We start from the raw sequence: 21,589 nt of genomic DNA on the forward strand, positions 1-21,589 counted from the left end.
ACACACACAGTGCCCGTGCACTGAACCCGTACTGCAACAGAACCATCCTTAGTGTGTTTACTTAGGCGTCGACCCTCACTGCTAAAGTATTTACCTGGCTGGCAGGGATACACCCACTAGTGCAATGGTGGCATGATTGTTTAGGGTGTAACCAATTACTTTCTTATTGGATGTGAGGCCCGATACACAACCAAGTCAAAACGATACGATTCAGAGGCCATAGGTCACGGTGGGGAGCCCACTACTGTTGTTTTGCTACGTGGAAATATTGTCACAATACCTTCTAAATATTTATCTCTCTACTCATAGATAGTGCTGCCCCAACATTGGGAAGGGAAGATCCCTTCTGCAGAGGGTGGAGCTTAACACAGAGACTTATATTTGGCAAATGTACTGAGAATAAGTGACCGTCGAGCACTCAGCTACGTCACCCCACTGAAGGCCCGTGAAGAATTATAGGAGAGGGCAGAAAGAATGTAAGAGTTGAGGACAGGGAGGAGAGCTGTGAGACTTCCATCCAGGTACAGGATAGGGCCATTGCAGTCATGCATGCACAAGAGCTATGCAAGCTGTACAAGTCTCACACAAGACTGGGCCTGTCAACATTCCATCGTGGATGGGGGAGAGTCGCAGGAGGCCCTGGCCCTTCCAGAGGAACGGAAGGGGGTGGTGACATTTTATTCAGTGGTGTAGCCACTGGTGAGTTGCTCATGCTCCAGCAAATAGATCCATACTGGCGCTTCTGCAAGCAAACCTAATTAAACTCAATTGATTAAAAAAAATCAGAAAGCAAAGAGTAAATAATGGGGTCTGACATACTGATTTACAGAGAATTGAATCATACTGCTTGTAGAGTTTCATCACCCGAAAAGAAGAAGAAGGAGAAGGAGAGAGCAGCTGCAGCCAGGCTGACGAGATGGCTCAGTAGGTAAAGGCACTGCCAAGCCTGATGACCTGAGTTTGATACCCGGAACCCCCTGAGAATTGTCTTTTGCCTTCCACACTCATGCTGTAGAATGTAAACACACAGTAAATAAATAAGCAAATAAACAGGCTGCCTTATGTAACAGTACTATGTGCAAGGGATACACACAATGGAAATTTGTAAAAGAAACATTTTAATCTTAAAACACCGAAGCAAAATGAACAGATAAAATAACAAAACTCAAAGGGATGCATTTCTGACGTAGCCCTTACCATGACCATCTCACCTACCCTTCTGTACGGGATGTGGAAACAGGTTCACCAGCCTTTCCTGCTGGAATGGAGATTATTGAGGAAATAGCTTTATTTTTTTCATAAAAATTAGTGATTTTCAAGTTATAGCCATTTTGAGAGAAATGGATTTATTATTCATTAACTGGAGAATGTTGCTTAACCAAAGTCTTTTTACTGTGTAACTTCATCAAAAGGAAACATCCTCAAAATAAAAGAGTGAGTGAGAGTGAAATTTTAGTTCCAAAAGAGGATGATTCCTAAAACAATCCAGGACAGTTATGTAAAGCTCTTTGGTATTTCTGCCTTCAAAAAAATTAAATTCAAGAGATGAACAAGAAGGAAATAAAAATCCACAGGAAAGACAAAGCCACCTGGAGGACCAGTTCTCGGCATCCCCAGACTTTTCATGAGGTTTTGGCTACTTAATTTGTAGGAGAGGCATGGATAGAGCATGGCAGGATCCAGCATGAAGGCAGGGAGCTTTGTATTCTGGTGATCTGATCTGTTGGCATTACTGTATCTGAAGGCCAGGGATGAGACTGTCAAAATTAAAATCAGGCCAACTATTCAAAAATCACAACTTTATGCCTACTGTATGCAAGGTCCTAGGTTCATTCCTCGGGCCAGAAAAACAAGCAAAAGCTAAAGGCATAGGGCCTGGAAGATGGCTCAGCTGGTAGACTGCTTGTCTTGCAAGCTTGAGGACCTGAGTTTGATTCCCAGAACTCACAACAACAATCCCCCAAATTCCCCGAAGCTGGGTAGGGTAGCACATATACCTGGAAGGCAGAGACTGGGGCTTCCAGTGTCCAGCAAGTCTAGCCTACTTGGTAAGTTTCAGGCCAGCGAGAGACTGTCTCAGAACAGGGGGATACAATGTTGGTTGTGATGCAGTTCATTCGGCTTCACCTGTGGGGGAAAAGGTTGATGACAAAACTAAGAAAAAGAAGCATCCGTTTCTTTTCCAGGAAAAGCATATTGGTAATTTGTATTAGAGTGGTGGTGTGTTGGTTTGAATAAAAATGGCCCCCGGAGCCCCACAGGGAAGAGGGGCACTATTAGGAGGTGTGGCCTTGTTGGAGTAGGTGTGATGTTGTTGGAGGAAGTGTGTCACTAGGGGCAGGGCTTGAGGTTTCAGAAGCTCAAGCCAGGCCTATTGTATTTTATTCTCTTCTTGCTGCCTGCAGATTCAGCTACCTCTGCAGCGCCATGGGTGCCACCATGATTCCCGCCATGACGATAATGGACTAAACCTCTGAAACTGTAAGTCAGCCCCAGTTAAATGTTTTCCTTTATAAGAGTTGCTGTGGTCATGGTGTCTCTTCACAGCAATAGAAACCCTAAGACAGGTGGTAACACCTCTTGGCATGGTGGCACATGCCTGTTGGGAGGCTGAGGCAGGAAGATGGTGAGTTTGAGGTCAGTCTGCAGTTCCACGCTAGCCTGGACTGTGTCAAAAGATCCTGTCTCAACAAAACCAAGTACTGGGTTATGTAACTCAAGTCAAATGTGTTTTCATTCGTTCATTCGTTCGTTCATTCATTCATTCATTCATTCATTCATTCATTCATTCATTCATTCATACACGTATCCCATGACGGACAGACCCATCTAGGAAGATTGCCAGACATGCCAGGCCTTAGCCACTGAGTTTGAGAAAGTTCTTGTTAAGTGTGGTGGCCTACAGTTGTAACTCTAGCGCTCAGAAGACCAAGCCAGAAGGCCTGGGAGTTTTAAAACGTCCAGGCTACAGATTCAGACTTGCTCCAACATAGAGCAAGAAAGAAAAGACTTGAAGTTGGTAGGGAGATGGGAGCTATGTTAGGGGGTGTTAGGGTGGGCAAGACCTAGAGAGAAGGCATGGGAATGGATAAGACCAAGAGGCATCGTATACATGTATAAAATTACAAAAACATGCTTACTAAAACAAAACCAACAATAAAAACCTGCACACAACAGAAAATAAACATAAATTATAAAACATAAAGTAAGTTTTGACTTAACGTGGTGGTGAATTCCAGTTGGCTTTTGCCTCACTCTGATGCTGCTCTTATGAACAGATGTTTCTCAGGTAAGTTACTGTTCTCATACTTTTCAACTACCCTAAGGAGCGCCTTACTAATGAGTCCATGCTGACAGCATGTTTGCTGTAGCAGCCTGTCTCAATTTACTGTACACCGCAAACCCTGCCTAAAATACCCTCCCTTTGCATATGTACATGACTGTTGAGGCCTCAGAGTCAATTAAAAATATACAACTCGTAAGTGCAGAAAAAAAGAACAATTTACTAGCCTTCCTCAGACTTCAGGAAGTTTGCATGTGAACATTTTCTGTTTCTCTTGTAAGTTTAGTAGACAGAATAGTCTGGAAAACATTGAGAATGGCCAGCACTTGGTATGCCTTTAGTAACAGGAGCAAGGAAGCTTATTTTCATCAATATCCAAAACAAACAAACAAACAAACAAAAGACCCCAAACAACAACAACAACAACAAAACAAAAACATTTCTATGTCACATCAATAGTAAGTTTCTTTTTGGTCAGTTGTGGACACCACCACCTAACAAAGGGTCAGAGGGAAAAGCTCTGGTTCCTACCTCAGATTACCCGCCTGCAGGCCAGCTCGGTGACTTTGCTCCCTTCTTTCTCTCAAGTAGGAAAAACTCTACACACGGTTGCTGGGGCTCAGTGATATTTCTCTTATGTGCGTCCCTTCTTGAAGAAATAACTGCCTTTACTTTTAATACCTAATTGTTTTATTTTATTATCTGGGTTTTGTGATGTGTGTGTGTGTGTGTGTGTGTGTGTGTGTGTGTGTGTGTGTGTGTGTGGTATGTGTGTGGTGCGCAAGGAGATGTGGATGCAGGCATCTGCAGAAGCCAGAGGCATCTGACTCCCTCCTGGAGCTGGAGTTATGGGTGGCAGCAAGCTGTCTGAAGTGGGTGCTGGAAACCAAACTCAGGTCCTGTGGAGGAGAAGTATGAGTTCTTACCTGCTGAGACATCTCTCCAGCCCTACAGCTTTGTTTTTTTGAGATAAGTTCTCCTCACTGATCCTAGAGCTTATTGCTGTAGCTAAACTGGCTAGCTAGGGAACTCCAGGGACCCCGCTGGTTCAATCCCCTAAGTGCTGGGGTTCTAGGCAAGCTCCTCTACCACCCGCTTTTACATGGATACTGGGGATTTGAACTCAGGCTCTCATGGCTGAGTAACAAGCACTTTACTCACTCACATATCTCCCCAGGATGCACATTTATTCTTTCTTTACATGTTTTTGAGACATTGTCTCATTCAGCAGTCTAGGCTGGCCTTGAACCCATAGCAAACCTATTTTCTCAGCCTCATCAGTTTGCAATCACAAGGTGGTACCACTAAACTGACTTCAACTTGATTCCTGATAGACCTAGGTGATGGGAGATGTCATTCTGTATATGTTTCTCATACTGGTTAATAATAATAATAATGAAGATAGGAGGGACTAGGAGACAAGGAGGAGATACCTAGGCAATACCTGTGCAAATTTTTTTTTTCTTTACTCTTGAATGGTTCTGCTGTATCCCCAGACTCAATGAGTAATAACTATCCGGGTTACTGGCTACAGGTTGGGGATAGGTAGGAAACTGCCTCTCTATTCTTATGAAAAACAACTCCCCAGAGCTACGGCCAGCATGAACACAAGCGGCCTCATTTAGATTGTCCATCCACAGTGGGTTTATGGAGACTCAGATGCAGCGAGTCACACAGGGTTCCAGGTTGATGGCTCGTCATGTAGCTGTGGCTGTACCTTTTGAAATAGGTGATATCCCTGTTGCCATGGAGAAGAGAAGGAAAGGTGCTGGAGAGCCGGGTCTGGGGATTTCCCTGCTTCAGCATGCAAGGGCACACTTCAGGTCGGCTCACACCCCTCGGCCATACCTGGCTATGTGGCTAAGAGCAGGTGGGGCTATGCAGGGGAAGAAAAGAGAAGAAAACGAACCAGAAGGGAGTTTGCTTTTGTATGAATCTAGGTTAGGCTTACATATCATGGGCCACAGAAAGCTGCTGTGTGATCCATCATGATATGAATGTAGACCCTCACTTCATAATAAGAACCCTGGAGACTCAGAATAGAGGAAGCTGGGCGGTTCATTTCATGATTTTGCAAAGCTGGCCATTGGCCCGGAATGGCAGATGTGCTGGTCGAGGCCAGAGAACAAGCTTTGTAAACCCTTGCAGCACCAGGGCCTCTCTTCCCTGCCGAGCAGTCAAGAGGGTGCGGTTTTACACACTAGTTAGGTGTTCTCTGTCCTCTGCCACTTACCTTTGTCCTTCTCCGGACAAAGATCACATGTCCATCTCTGCTCTTTATGTGCTGCTAATTTTGATACACATCTGGAGTGTGGGTTTAAAAATCACAGCTGTGGCAAGCCCAGCTCCCCATGGTGTTTTTATTCTAAACTTCTAGGGTAACCAGTGGAGTTCAGGGGAGGGCGGTGCTTAGGCTGCAGGAAGGGCTCTAGTGTTTTCTGCTTATCTGTGTTTGAAAACGGACCATCTGAGTTTGCTTCTTCTGGGCTCTTATTCAGGTGAGAAGGAGCCAGCCCTGGAGCACTGACTCTCCAGTCTCCACCGTCTCTCAGTACTGACAGATGGTGGTTAGGAACATCTCTGGGTGTTTCTGACCTTCCTAGTGAAGTGTGCTTTCCTGGAGAGACTTCTGAAAGGAAAAGTTGCCCCCTTCCCAGGGAGGGGGAGTCCCAGGAAGGCTTCCTCCTCAGCTCAAGCCAGCACAGTGCTTTCCCTGTATGTGGGCCCCATGGAAATAGTCTTGTGGCTTCAGGTTCCTTAATGGGTGGGTTCTGGTCCAGTGGTGAAGACCCTGAGCGCCTCCCACCATCTGCATCCTTCCTTCTGGCTCAGGTTGTATGCTCACACCTGCCACTGGCCAGGGAATTGTGATGTGCTGATTGGCTTGAGCCAGGATCACTCGCGTTACCGTGGCACCCTTGGCCTATGAGGACACAGGAGTGTGTGGGTGTGCTTGCCTGTGCGCGCATACGCAGAGGCCTGAGAGGATATTCATGTCTTCCTTTTTTACTCTCAACCTTACTGCTTTGAGTCAGGGTCTCCCACTGGAGGAGGGCTAGTGAGCTCTTGGGATCTTCTGATATCCGTTCCTCAATGCTATTACCCAGGGCTCAGACTTCTTACCTGACGATGTTTCTAAGCCTGCATGCTCCGTATAGTCATACACATTCAGAACCCTGGGGCTTGCAGTCTTACATACATACATACACACTCAGGAGCCTGTGGCTTGCAGTTCCTGTAGGATCTCTCCATTTAATCCATACACTTGATGTCTTATTTTTAGCACATGCACTTCTGACTTGTATGGGTCATTTTATAAGGAGACAGAGGCCAGTGAGACTCCATTCTACCTTCAGACAGTTTCACATCTAGTTATGGAGACACAGGAGGTGATTTTTATGGTATGCTGGGGGCTGGTTGTCACAGGAACCATCTAGAACATCATTGAGTTCCAAATAGACTCTTGTCTACTTGAGGGATTTTTCAAGATCAAAGACTAAATAGGAAGAGGGAGATTCTCCCTTCTGTTTCTCTTGCCCTCCCTGTGAAGGGTCCCTAAAATGACCTGTACTATTGCTGGGTCAAATCTGAAATGAGGACCTCTTTACCCCTATGCCCCATTGTCTTCTCCCTTTTGGTTTGTGGTGATTAATAGACAGATAAATCACTTCTTTGCTTATCTGAGGGTGTTTATCAGGGTTCAGGCTGAGTCTAAATGAGTACAATATGATTTCTTCATTAAATATGTGCAATATGAATATGTTTTAAGTGAAAAAAACATGTATAACAATATTGTTCTGATTTTTTGTTCATTCCAAACGAAGGTTGATTGTCTCAGGAATAATTGGTTCTCATATTATCTGTTCTGGGTTTCATTCAGTCTGGCTTTGCTCGTCTTCCTGGGCCAATGGAGGAAACGGACCTTCCCAACTTCAGCTTGGCAGCGTCATGTGACTGCTCCTAACCAAAGAAGTGCAAGCAGAGTGTACTGGTTCACATCCAGTGTGGCCAGGACAGTTGTCTATGTATATCTAAGCCACCCAACCACATGTTTTTACATGCTTTGTAAGGGCTGGCAAGACGGCTCAGCGGGGAACAGTGCCCACCTCCAAGTCTGATGACCTGAGGTTGAGCCTCTGGACACACACAGTGGAAAGGGAGACCTGACCCCTACATATTATCCTCCGACCTCTGTACATGTGCTGTGGATCCACACACATGTACTCACATAGACACACGGTAACAAATGTAAAATATTTAAATGACACATAACGTTTCATGTGTTCTCAAATTTATTTGGTCATTTCTCTATTGTGTCAAATGAAATCATGATTCTTTGGGGGGAAAGACAGGGTTGTTTTGAACATACATTTACATTGGTCTTCTTTTAGTTTTTTTTTATACATATGTATAGACAAGATTTCTCTCTATCTCAACAATGCCAGGCCCAACAGTTCTTGGAGATATGTGATGCTTTCTGAATTGTTCATTTCTTTCTTTCTGTCTCTGTCTTTCTCTGTCTCTCCTTCTTCTCTCCTTTATTTCCTTTCCCCTCCCTTCTCCCCCTCCTTCCTTCATCCCTCCACCCCTCTCTCCCTCCCTCTCTCTTTTATTCCTCTCTCTCCCCCCTCTCTCTTTCTTTTCTTCCTCTCTCTCTCATCAGTTAACCTATCAGCATGTAGCATTTATTCTCTAAGTAAAGTGGGCACTATGTGACACATTCCTTTACTCAATTATCCCTGAGTCACTTGTCATGGTGATATGGAAAGTGTACAACCATGGCTCTGAAAATGTAATCACATTATTGGTTCAGGGATCAGTGGAGTGAGGAGGCTGTCAAGAGAGGAGACTAACAGGACACTATCTCCCGTCTTATAGTGATGGTGGACTGGAAGTGTTAGAGCCCCGTTGGCTGTGTCTGTGGGATGTCCATGTCTTGTCTGATCATGTAGTAGATGATGGTCAGAGGCTACAGATAATGGGGAGGCTTTAGGACAAATTATCCTGCTTCTTATAAAACCATTAACTCTGTCTGCCCTCTCTTAAGACAGCCTGGCGGTATGAATTTCAACCAGTTGTTATTATATTAAGTTCTACCATATTTCAGGTACATTCTTGGCACTGTGATCAAGTAATGATCCAGGCAGAAATAGAATCTGCCTTCTGGGTGCTCACCTGCTGTTAGTAGGAGACAGGATCCCAACATAGCAAATAAGGATGGAACAGGAGTAATGCCAAGATGTGATGTGGGTAGAAGCAGGGGGCAGAGAGGGTCCTGAGAAAGTACCTCTCAGAGGGACATTGTGATACATAGCTTTAACATTCAATTTGACAAGACCTGAAATCACATGGGAAGAGAATCTCAATGAGGCTTTGCCTTCATTGGCTTAGCCCGTGGGTGTGTCTGGAGGGGATCATCTTAACTATGTTAACTGTGTTAACTATGTTAACTGATCTGGGACAACCCAATCCACTGTGGGTGGTACCATCCCCTAGGCATGGGGTCCTGACTATGGGAGGATAGAGAGACAGAGCTAAGCACAAGCAAGCATCCAATGAGTGATTTTTAGTATTAGAGCTTTTTCTATTACATAAGCTATGTCCATGAGCATACCCCCATGAGATGGTAGAATCCTTCTACCATTATGAAAATATCAATTTTGCGATGTTATCCTGGGGAATTTCAAGTGGCTAGATGCACTATCAACCAAAACAATACTGACTATGGTAGTATAGTATGGTACTGAACTTGAGCTTGATGGCATATTGATAGCTGTGGTGATGATGGTGATACAGTGCACTTCATATTTAATGCCAGTCCTAACTAGATCTCATCTAAGCAGGCAGGTATAATCCTCTCAATCCTCAGTGTGTCAAATAACCCACTCAAAATAGAGATAATTTTCAATGGGCCACAAAATTGGGTAAAATAAATAACACTTTCTAGTTCTGTTACTCTGCTGCTTCTAGATCCCAGAGTAGTAGTTCTTCCTGGGGATGAAACAGTAGTCCCAGAAGGTGTGTTCCAGAGAGCCTTCGCTGCGGAGCTATCTCTCAGTTTCATTATGGAACAGTTGGATTTCAAAGCTGATTTCTTTTGCCAGACACATTGGATGTCTTTGCAGCCAAAGGCATGCCTTCTCGAGGTTTGACTGCTATCCATTTCAGATCTGTAACATCTCTATAGACACGCAGAGTCTGCAGAGTCAAAGGAGCTCCCTGTATGCGTGCAGAGAACAACCTGAACAATCCTAGGTGGTGACCCAGGTCTGTTTGACCTCTTAAGTGTACAAAGAAGTGGAAGAGGCTTGTCTGAGAAAAACAAAACATTTAACAGGCTCTTGTCAGCAGTACCTGCAGAAACCGCCCCCACACTGGTATTTCAGTGCCGATACTCATCCCCGCCACACAGGCTCTTGGGTGTGACTCAGCTGTGATGGACCCAGGACTTAATGCATAATCTATCACTGTGGGACACAGTTGGGAAACATGAAGGCTGATCAGATCCAGGGTAAGGACTGTGGAGGCTAGGGATAGACTAGAACAGGAAGTTCGTAATAGCCAAGTTACTCACCGTTTACAGAATCCCTGTTATTTATGTCACTGGAGATGTTACTTTGTCTGTGACAGCATCTCATCTCTACAACAATCACACAAGGTAGGTTTTAAAATTTCAGTTTATAGATTGGAAAATGAACTAATAGAATTAATCTGTGCGGTATCTAGCATCTGTGACCAATAATGAAGACAGAGGCCACAGTAATGGTAACTAGGCAATAGTATCTCTTTGAGTTAATGTGGTATAGATAAAGTTATGTTCTGCCTGGTCCTACAGCCATTTTATCCAAAATAAACACATTTACAGGCTTATATTAATTATAAAACGGTTTGACCCTATTGCTCAGGCTCATTACTAACAAGTTCTTACAACTTAAATTAACCTCGAATCTTCTCTATTTTTAGCCATGTGGCTTGGTACATTTTGTCACTGAGGCATTTTCATCTTCCTTTCTTTGTATCTAGCTGATGTCCCCATCTCCTTCCCTCTCCCCAGAATTCTCCTAGACTGGTAGCACCACCTGGCTACTGGCCAGTCGGCCTTTTATTAAACTAATACTAGTAGCAAATATTTATAGCGAACAAGGGCATTATCCCACATCAATGTGGACCAATAGAAAGCACCATGAGTAGCCAAAGCATAGCTTTCGTGGGGGGGGGGTAGGTGGGGGAAGGCAAGAGTAAGTATCTATGATTAACAACAAAAGTAGGACGGGAAGACATTGAGCTAGGGACCCTCACTTCCAGTTGAGATTAAAGACTCACCCTACTCCCTGTCTGAGAACCCCACAGAGACAAAGGAAGTCAGGACAGGAACTCAGACAGGACAGGACGCAGAAGCAAGAGCAGAAGCAGAGGTCATGGAGGGTGCTGCTCACTGACTTGCTCTCGGTGGCTGCTCTCTTACAGGACCCAGGACCACCTGCCCAGGAACAGCAGTACCCACAGTAGCTGGGCCTGATCTACAGAGGCCTCTTCTCTCAGATGACTTCAGCTCCTGCCAAATTGACATAAAACTGATGGGGGATGTCCTTCTGTGTATATGTTTCTCTTATTGGATGATGAATAAAGCACTGTTTGGCCAATAGTGGCAGGAAGATGGGTGCGGCTAGGAGAGGAAGAGAATACTGGGAAAGGTAGGCAGAGAGAGACCGTGGAGGGGGCGATACCATGTAGGCCTTCAAAGGAGAAACAGGTCCTGACCCTTCTCTGGTAAGATAAGACCAAGTGAAAATACATAGGTTAATAGAAATGTGTTAGTAATTAAGAGAGAACCCTAGCCATCAGCCAACAGTGAGAGCTCTAAATGCACAAATCCAAAAATTTCTGTGAAGTTTCTACCGCAGAACCGGGAGGAGAACCTCACTAGATGTCAGTCAAAGTGGCATGAATTGTGTTTAGCAAAACCCTGAAAACATCCAGAGGAAAAGGAGCATGGACGAAGACGACAGCTAACTTCCTGCTGAGTGAGACAAGTGTAGAAGTTGTATTAAAGTCCGAAAGAGAGAATCTGTCAGTCTGAGCATTCTAGACCTAGAGAAAATATTTTTCGAAAAGAGTATGGGGGGGGGATGGGCTTTTTCAGACATACCAAAGTTGAAAGAATTTGTTTTCAGTGGATCCTAAGAAATGTAAAAGGACTAGGGTCCAAGGAGAAGGCTCAGGGGTTAAGAGTATGGGGTACTCTTGAGAGGACTGGGGTTCAGTTGCCAGCAACCCATATGGTGGCTCACAACCATCTCTAACTCCAGTTCCAGGGGATTCAACACCTCATCCGGCCTCCCTGAGCACTAGGCAGTTGCATAGCAACACAGACATACATGTAGGAAGACCACTCACATACGTAGAATCTAAAACAGTGTAAAAACACAGACACACGTGTAGGAAGACCACTCACATGCGTAGAGTCTAAAGCAATGTAAAAACACAGACATACATGTAGGAAGACCACTCACATACATAGAATCTAAAACAATGTAAAAAACACAGACACACGTGTAGGAAGACCACTCACATACGTAGAGTCTAAAGCAATGTAAAAATACAGACATACGTATAGGAAGACCACTTGCATACATAGAGTCTAAAGCAATGTAAAAACAGACACACATGTAGGAAGACTACTCACATACGTAGAGTCTAAAGCAATGTAAAAGGAAGGGACGGGAAGATGGCTCAGTGGGAATGGTGCTTGTGTGATAATCATGGGGACCTGAGTTTGAATCACCAGCTCTTAGCTAGGATCCAGGTGAATCTGGGGAAGTAGAGAGCAGGGGTCTCCAGGCTCAGTGAAAAAACCTGTCTCAAAAAAAAAAAAAAAAAAAAAAAAAAAAAAAAAAAGGAAAAGAGAAAGAAAAGATGGAGAATGATAGAAGACAACTTCTAATGTTGATTTTTGGCCTCCGTATATATGTTCACTCATACATATAAAAGGAGCCTCTTTAAGTAGAAGATAGAAATATAGATGTGTATAAAAAACTTAACACCCTTGAAAGGGAATGCTGAGTTAAAATTTATTAAAATTTAATTTAGAGAATTGGATATTTAAACAACAATAGTAGCAGTGTAAGGCAGGATTTATCACACATTCATGAATAGGCATAAAACAGCATAAAGGTAGTGGGGAGGAAAGGAGCTGTACAATTTTAAAGTTGTTATGCTACCTACAGCGTGGAACACGGTCTCTAACATCTGGACTATGGTAAGGTTGCATACCTAAAACAAACACTGAAATAACAACACACAGAATTGTTAAAACAACAAAGGACGCACGTAACATGAAATATCCAGCCAAAGAGAAGACAAAAAAAAAGTGAAAGAGACAGAGAAAAGATGGGACTATTAGAAAGCAAAGAGCAACATGAGAGGATCAAATGCAATGATGTCATTAATCACACTACATGTAAATGGTTTAAAGATCCCAGCTAGAAGTCAGGGACTACATGATCACTGGAAAAAATAGTATCTAGATTAGGGAGATGGCTCTGTAAGTACAGTGCTTGCTTTGTAATGATGAAGAGGTGAGTTCCAACTCATCTTTCTTTTGAGAAGACACATATCTAACGATGACATAAATTGATCCAAATTATTAAATTAAATTTTTTCTTCATACAATATACTCCTACTCTTGAATCCATGTCTTTTAGAAGAGCTAGCACTGGCACAGGCTTGTAAACAAGGTTGAGGGTGTCCTGAGAAACAGTAGCAAGGCTGTATTCTGCCCTCCACACGGACATCACACATTCCCTTCAAGATTACCTGCAGACACATAAACATGCACTGTGAACTTCTTCCCAACAATAGCAGATGATTACTCATGTAGGAACATATTCTAAATAAAGGCACAGACAAGTGAGGACAGAGGGGAAGACACAGCCACAGCATTTGACAATCTATATTTTCAAATTAACCTTCTCACTCTGATGAATTTCAAAGCCAGAATCACCCTTGGTGCATTGTGGTCACTCACAGGTCTGCACACGCTGAGGAAGGATTGGGGTGCCCCGATGCCAGTTTGCACTGCAGAGGTAACTTGAGGATGGGAACAAGACAGATGGAATTATGACTCGAGAACACCCTTGGGCAGATGGATTTGATTCAAAGACTGGCTCTTGTGAGTGGGGGCAGCCTCAGGCAAGTCCTGTTACACTTTAAACTTTGTTTTAGTTTTTTGAAATAAAAAATGAAGTTTAGAGGAAGAGTTAATTTTAACATTTTGAACTGTAATTTATATCACACACACATACACACACACACACACACACACACACACACACACACACATTTGAAGATGGTTCTGTCCTGCCTTGTCCCACAGCTAATCAGCCCAGAATAAACACATAAAGACTTACATTAGCTTATAAACTGTTGGCCAGCAAGCTAGGGCTTCTTATTGGCTAGTTCTCTCTTAATTATTAAACAATAACTACTAATCTATGTATTTCTACATGGCCTTATTTTTCCAGAGAACACCTGGTGCGTCCTGTCTTCCTGGTCTCTACATGGCGTCTCTTGGTGGCTTCCCTCTCTCTTTTTCTCCTTCCTCTCGTAGATTCACCTATACTTCCTGCCTGGCTATCAGCCAATCAGTGTTTTATTCATCAACCAATAAGAGACACATATATGCAGAAGGACGTCCCCCATCAGATCAGAGTTGATTTTAACACTTTTACTGTAATCTCTCTCTCTCTCTCTCTCTCTCTCTCTCTCTCTCTCTGTGTGTGTGTGTGTGTGTGTGTATGTGACACACACACACACACACACACACACACACACACACACACACTCTAGAGGCAATACCTCCCTGTCTGTTAATTCAGTGGTCACAGTGAGTTAGACTCCATTACTTTGCTGGTGTTAGTCCAAAGAAAGCTGGAGGAGGCACACTAATGCCAAGAAAGCATATTTTAGTCCCAATGAACTTACCACAGAGAATGAAGAGAGTAATCTTATAGACCAAGTGACAGTCCTAAACACTTACATAGTTAGTAACAAAACCTCAAAATACATGCATCAAAAATGTCCAGTATACCAAGTAAATTTCTCAGAATTACCAGAATGAGTAGACAAAAATCAGTAAAGATGTGAATACTGGAAAAATACTCTCACCAACTTGACCTAACTGAATTTTATAAAATATTCAACTGAATGAAGGACATTAATCAAAAAGACTATTTTCTGGACCACAAAACAAGTCTTAATACATTTGAAAAGATTTATATCATTCCAAGTGTGAAGTTAATTTAGAAATCAATAAATGGAAGTATTTTGGACATTTTCCAAAGTTAAATCCACACTTTTCAACAACCCATGGGTCAAAGAAGATAATAAATGGAGACCAGAAAGTGTTCCGAACTGAAAGAAGATGAAAATACAACATCGGTTTGTAACATGCCAGTGAGCAACACTTCAGGTGGAATTTCAGGGCTAAATGGCTTTATCAGAAGACAATAAATGCTTAGAGTTTAAAAGAAAGATCAAATTAACCAGTGTGTACCCCTAAGAAAACAGAAAAGAAATTAAACCCAAAAGGAGTAAAAAAGGAAGTAACAGATTAGAATAGAAATGAACAAGACAAAGTTGGAAAGAATTAGAAGTTGATGAAGTTAAGAGTTTGACCGTGTTGACATGGGCCTAGTGAGACTGCCCTGGCTCTAAACACAGGCAGAGATGGCCTCATCAGGCAGGACACGTGACTCACAGAGGGTAAATGGAGAATGGAGGTGAGGGGGTGGGGTGAGGTGGGGAGATCTGGGGAGATAGCCCGGTGGTTAAGAACAAATACTGCTCTTCCAAAAGATTGGGTTTGATTTTTAGCACTGCAGGGAAGGTCAGCATCCTGTAACTAACTGCAGGGGATCAGATTCTGCTGGCTCCAATGGGTACCTGCATTCATGTGTACCTACCTACACACAGACACACAGACACACAGACACACAGACACACACACACACACACACACACACACACACCACTCAGAATAATAAAAATAAAGCTTTAGAAAAGAAGAATAAAGGGGGGTATCAAGAAAATTTAGATGAAATGGGAGAACTATATGGAAAAAAAAAAGATGAACTAAATAGGATTGTTTTCTCTGTCTGTCTGTCTGTCTGTTTTCTGAGACAGGGTTTCTCTGTATTGTTTTGGAGACTGTCCTGTCCTGGAACTGTAGAGCAGGCTGGCCTCGAACTCACAGAGATCTGTCTGCCTCTGCCTCCCGAGTGCTGTGATTAAAGACATGAGCCACCACAGCCCGGCATGAATAGTCTTCTTTCTACTAATGGGATTAAATTTCTAGTTCAAACTCTTCCCTGAAAGGATGCCTCACTTCTGAAATGTCCCACTTAAAAGGTCATGGAATGCGGAGAGATGGCTCAGCGGGGGTGAGACACTTGCCTGGGGACCTGAGCTGAACCCCAGAACCCATGTAGGGGAAGGAGACATTGAACACCATGAGTTCTCCTCTGACACCCTCATACATGTATCTTAGCATGTGACCCTTACATGTAAACACATGCAAAGAAGCATGTAATGCTACTAATTTGGTACAAGTTCTTTTTGAAAATTGCAAAGGGCCAGGCGGTGGTGTCGCACGCCTTTAGTCCCAGTACTCGGGAGGCAGAGGCAGAGGTAGGAAGATCTCTGTGAGTTTGAGACCAGCCTGGTCTACAGAGTGAGTTCCAGGACAGGCTCCAAAGTCACAGAGAAACCTTATCTTGAAAAACCAGAAAAGAAAAATGCAAAGGAGTCACAGTGCCCCAACTTTTTTTATGAGGCTAACATCAGCTTGATAGCAAAACCTAACCAAGATATTATAAAAATACAAACTTATAGGCCAAAAACTTCACAAACATTACATTTTAGTTGGGGATGTAGCTAAGGAGTACAGAGCTTATGTAGCTCGTGGAATGTCTTGGGTTCAACCTCCAGTATTGATTAAAATAAACCCTCATGGCACCGTCCATCAAATATGAGCAAAATTGTACTAAATAGAATCTGAATCTAGTTAATGCACATATGCAAACATACACATATATGCACACATGCAAACACACACACATGCACATGAACACACACACACACATGTACACACACATATTCACGTGCATACACATGGCATTATCAGTGTTAGTTCTAGAAGTGAAGGGCTGTTTTAACATTTCAATTTGATATTGACTGTGGGTGGAACTCAGGCATAAAACTCTGCCTTCGCATGGGACAGGCCCTGGATTTGATCTCCACTGCCTCAAACAAACGGACAAATGAACAAAAGCGAAATGTCACATAACAAGGTAAGAAGAAACAGCCTTCGTCATTGTAATTCAGCGTAAAATGTAACAGGAAGAAATAAACTGACCATTGCAATAGGTGCAGAAAAACCATCGGAAATGTCCAGCACCATTCCTGACCCACACCCTTAGTGAACTGAGGGCAGAAGGAACTTCTTAGCCTTTTAAAGGGCATCTACAAAGACAACTGGACAGACAGACAGTCACACAGTCCCTCTAACGACATCATATTTGGCGGTGAAAGTGGGAACAGAGGTATTTCCTTCAGATCAGAAGTAATAACACGATGTTGTCCCATTACACATTTATTTAGCATGGTTCTAGAGTTTCTAGGCAGGAGGGAAAGAGAAGGGAAAGAAGCGAAAAGTCTACAGACAATGTGATTGTTGACGTAGAATCTCACAGGAAGTGTGCCAACCTACTACAATAGCAGTTCTGAGTTCAACAGACAACTCAGCTCACTGCATGGAACTAAAATTGCCGTATGCAGTATGGCTCACAGTGACCGAATAAATATGCAATACTTGGGGGATAAATGTGACAGAATATGAATGGCTCATAATTTGAAACTAGGTATGAAAATTACAGACATTTTTGAGAGAAACTAACATGCTCTTAGTATATGAAAAGGTATGTCATCTTTGCAGGCTAGAAGACTCACTTCTGTTGAGATGTGAGCATAATACACACACACACACACACACATATATATATACTATATCCAATATGAATTATCCAAAACTAATAACTGTATTAATATACCAGTTTAGGTCCTATTAAAATTCCAGGAGCTATGCTTCTAACTCAACCATATGACCATGCAATTTGCATAAACATGCCAAGGACTCAGAATAGAAAACACCTCTTTGACAAAGAATGTAATTTGCAAACTGGAATTATTTGATTTTAAGCCTTAGTTTATTTAGGTTTAGTGTGACAGTCATATCAAGATATTAAACATGTGGGGCTGGAGAGAGATGGCCCAGCAGCTCAGAGTGCTTGCTGTTCTTCCAGAGGACCTGAGTTCAGTTCCCAGCACCCATGTTGGACACTTAACAACCACTTATAACTCCAACTTCAGGCACTGATGCTCTCTTTTGGACTCTCAGCACACACACGCACACACACACACACACACACGCACGCACGCACGCACGCACACACACAGAGAAAGAGATGCATACAGAGATACACACATGCATATACTTAAAAACTAAATCTTTTAAAAATTAATAAAGACATAAAAATGTATCGATAGCATGCAACAGAATCCATAAATTAACCAAATAGTGGATTTTGGCAGAAGGGCTCACAGTCAGCTTAGAGGGGAGGGGGCAGTCCTTTTGACAAGAGGCGTGGTAACTATTGGTTACCGAAATGTATGTAAGTGACTTTTGGCCTATGTGTCTCTTACCACATACAAAAATGAACTCAAACACCATTATAAATCTAAAACTAACCCCCACCAAAAACTACAGATTTCACAGGAAAAAGACAAAGAAGCGAAACTCTTTTAAGCCCTGCGTTGGGCAAAGATTTCCTAAATGCTATAACAGAAAGCATGGCCCATGAGAAGAAAGTGGTCAGAGTATCATGGGAACCAGTAACTTTTCTTCAAAAGACACCCTCAGGAGAACAAGCAGGGGTAGGCCACTGGAAGAAAATCTCTGCAAATTTCTTTCTAGTCATGCTTGAGGAGCAGGGTGTTCTTAATCTCCTTGCAGCCCAGCTATCCTCTCCCACCCTCTGTCTGCATGAGAGGCTGGGATCATCTTTCTCACTTTCTGCCTGGATGTGAAACTTCCTAGAGAGACAGCATGGAATCTAACCCTTTGAGCATGGACCTGGTCTCCCAGACACCTTTCTATTTTACATGGATAAGCCCACACCATCTGGCCCACTCTGTGATAGGCCATGTTGCTTTTGTGCATCTTTCACTAATGTAATGATACCTCAGACTCCTGGCTCTGGAGTTGGATCCCCAGCAATTGCATGGAGCTCTCTTCCTGATTGCCGCATTCTCACAACAGGCACACACTAGGCACTCAATGCATGCTAAACCAGATCACTATTGGTGAGAGCCCACCAGTGTGTGCTGGTGTCTAGACACACAGTGCCATTCAACCGAACAGAACACCGGGTGTGGAAATGAAAAGATGTATGGCTGGCGGGCTGATCACACAGAGGGGCCAAGGCTCTGAGAGAGTGAATGGTCTTAGGCAGGGGTATTTAATTCTTCTTTTACCCTTTGCCTCTCTGTCCTCTGCAAAGGATCATTATAGTTGAGAATAATTCATGCTTTATTTAAAACCATTCCATGCCATCTGGCTCTGGTAGAAATTCTGTTATTACTTTCTGGGTTTCTTTTTAATCATCTAGGTGGACGAGTGAAGTTCTTCGCTGGGGCCAAAGGTTGGACCCCTGTGTAATGACAAGGAGCTTTTCCATTCATAAGAAGGCTTGTAGGCAGCAGCTCTTCTCTCTCTCTTTTGTATTCCCTGATAATTGAAATCCATCAATTAGACACTATTAGAGAAGCCTTATACACATTGTAAAAATTCTCTAGGACGTGAGCCCTTCTCTGGGAAAAGAAGCAAAGCCTATAGCTGTAATACTGCAGCCTCTCACTGTAATGATCTGGGCTTACTTTGGTGTGCCATCGCTGCATGGTTCAGCGGCAGCTTACAAAAGGATTTTGAAGTCTGGCATAAGGCGGTTAAAGCCCAGGGAATCCTAAGAAGCGTGAAACTAACAAAAAGATGGCAGGGATGGGAGACACACCCCCCTTTGCTTCCTGGGTTTTAATGTGCCTTGGGGTGGGGCTTGTTCTTATCTCCCAGGACCTCAAAGTGGGAGCCAAGAATGTGTGGGATGTGTTGCTAGGTTCCTGCCCCTTCTGTTACCAGTAGGCAGAATCCCCCAGCCCCATCGTACTTTGAGGGTTCATTCAATGCAGATCCCTAATAGTGAATCAGAGAGGAAGAAGAGGAGCCCGAAGCAGAGGGGGAGGAAGAGGAGGAGGGAGAAATCCAACACACAACTGCCCAACCCGAAGCAAATAAGCAGCAGAAGCCGCAGCAACATTGCAAAGGCTTGAATGGGCCTGAGCAGGCCCCACTGTCAGTTTCCCACAATGCTGTTCAACAGCTCCAGTCGTCCTGGTTTTAGACACCAGCCGCACTGACGTGATCAATTATGCAGGTGTGCTAATGCCACTAAGCCTCATTTATTTTTGCACTTCACTTTTATTCACTCAGACCTGAGGGGCTTTAAGCTCCAGAAAACATAGGATTATTTTAGATGTTTATAATTTCTGTACACGTCTCCTCGGAGAGCACCACGGCCCCCTGGGTACATAGAACTGTTTAAAAGCTGCTTGCCTACTTCAGCTGGGGAATTTTCTTCACAATTAAATGACTCCTTTTATTCAGCTTAGGTCCGAGCATAGCTAAGGTTTCTGTGTTTTAAAGTGGAGAATTCAAGCACAGAAGCAGCCAAACCCCAGCCCGGAAGCTGTATGGTAGAGTTCTGGCAGCCATCTGAAGCTGTAAAAATGAGAACCTGGGGAAAGGAAGTCGGGTGATCTCCCCTGTTTAGAGAGAGGGGACATTTCCTGCCTCTGTGCCAGGGACTTGTGTGGCCTCCCAGAATGTACCACCCTGTCACTCTGCTTTGTTTCTGCCTCTGGTTTAATAGCAAGCAGATGAAAGTTCTGTTGTCAGAAGTGAGAAACTAATGCCCTGTTATGAGCAAAGAGCAGACAGCCTCCGAACCTCCCTGGGGCTCTTGGAGCCTAGAGGTAGCAGCAAGAGACTTCTGTTGATACGTGGGTTTGACACTGGGCAGGACTGGGCTCTGGGTGTAAGCCATGCTCTTTCAAACTGTGCGAGGAACCTTTGAATATTGGTATGACATTTCAAGAAAGACATTACATCCATTTTCTTTCTAGTTTCATTTTCTTGAGGGATAAATAAAGTTATAATTAGATAGCGCACATTTTAATACCCACTTATTTGTTGATGGCCATCAGACGGATTCCGTTTCCTGCCAGCCACGGAGAGGATATAAAACGCAGGTGTGCAAGGATCTCTGTGGTGTGATAGTCTTTGGGTGTGTGTCCAAGGGTGACATAGCTGGGTCATAATCATCACGAGAACTAGTACTGCCTATGCTGTTAGACGTGACCTTGCACCTTTTCCCTGTTGCATTGCACGTGTAGGACTAAGATCCGTGGACTAATGAGAAATTGTTGATGAGACTGTGAGACTGTGATTCAAGTGATGCAAGGTGGTTCATACCATAGCTGACTAGTCTAGCCAGATAGTATAACAGTAACTTTTAAATAAACAGAGAATTTAGGGGTAGAAAATCACACACACACACACACACACACACACACACACACACACACACACACACAGCTCACATAAAACCTCCATGGCACCTGATAGACTTTGCCTTTGCCACGTTGGGTCTCTGTGCTCATAGGCAGTGTGCACACATGCACAGTCGAGGCTCACCTGCAGTGTCCATGCATGCACAGTCGAGGCTCACTTGCAGTGTCCACACATGCGCAGTCAAGGCTCACACGCAGTGTCCATGCATGCACAGTCGAGGCTCACACGCAGTGTCCACGCATGCACACCTGGCTGCTTTGATTCAGGTGCATGCTCAAGGTAATGGAGATTTGCTCACTGATCAGGTCCCTTTGAACTTTGTAAGTGCACTTGGATCTTACCTATTTGTATTTCAAAGCAGAAGCCCCATCTGCCACCACTTTCACATGCCAGGTCCTTCAACTGAGAAGGCCCAAAGCACAGGGACTAGTCTGTAATGTGGTATTTCATGGCGTCACAAAGCAAACTCAAGATACACTTTACACTGGACCAAAGAACTCAGCTCTTTCATTTTCTAGACATGGGGCAACTTATTGAAAGGGCATCTAGACTTGTGTTTTCTT

Source organism: Phodopus roborovskii, unplaced genomic scaffold, assembly GCF_943737965.1.
Source record: "Phodopus roborovskii unplaced genomic scaffold, PHOROB, whole genome shotgun sequence".
Classification (NCBI taxonomy): domain Eukaryota; kingdom Metazoa; phylum Chordata; class Mammalia; order Rodentia; family Cricetidae; genus Phodopus; species Phodopus roborovskii.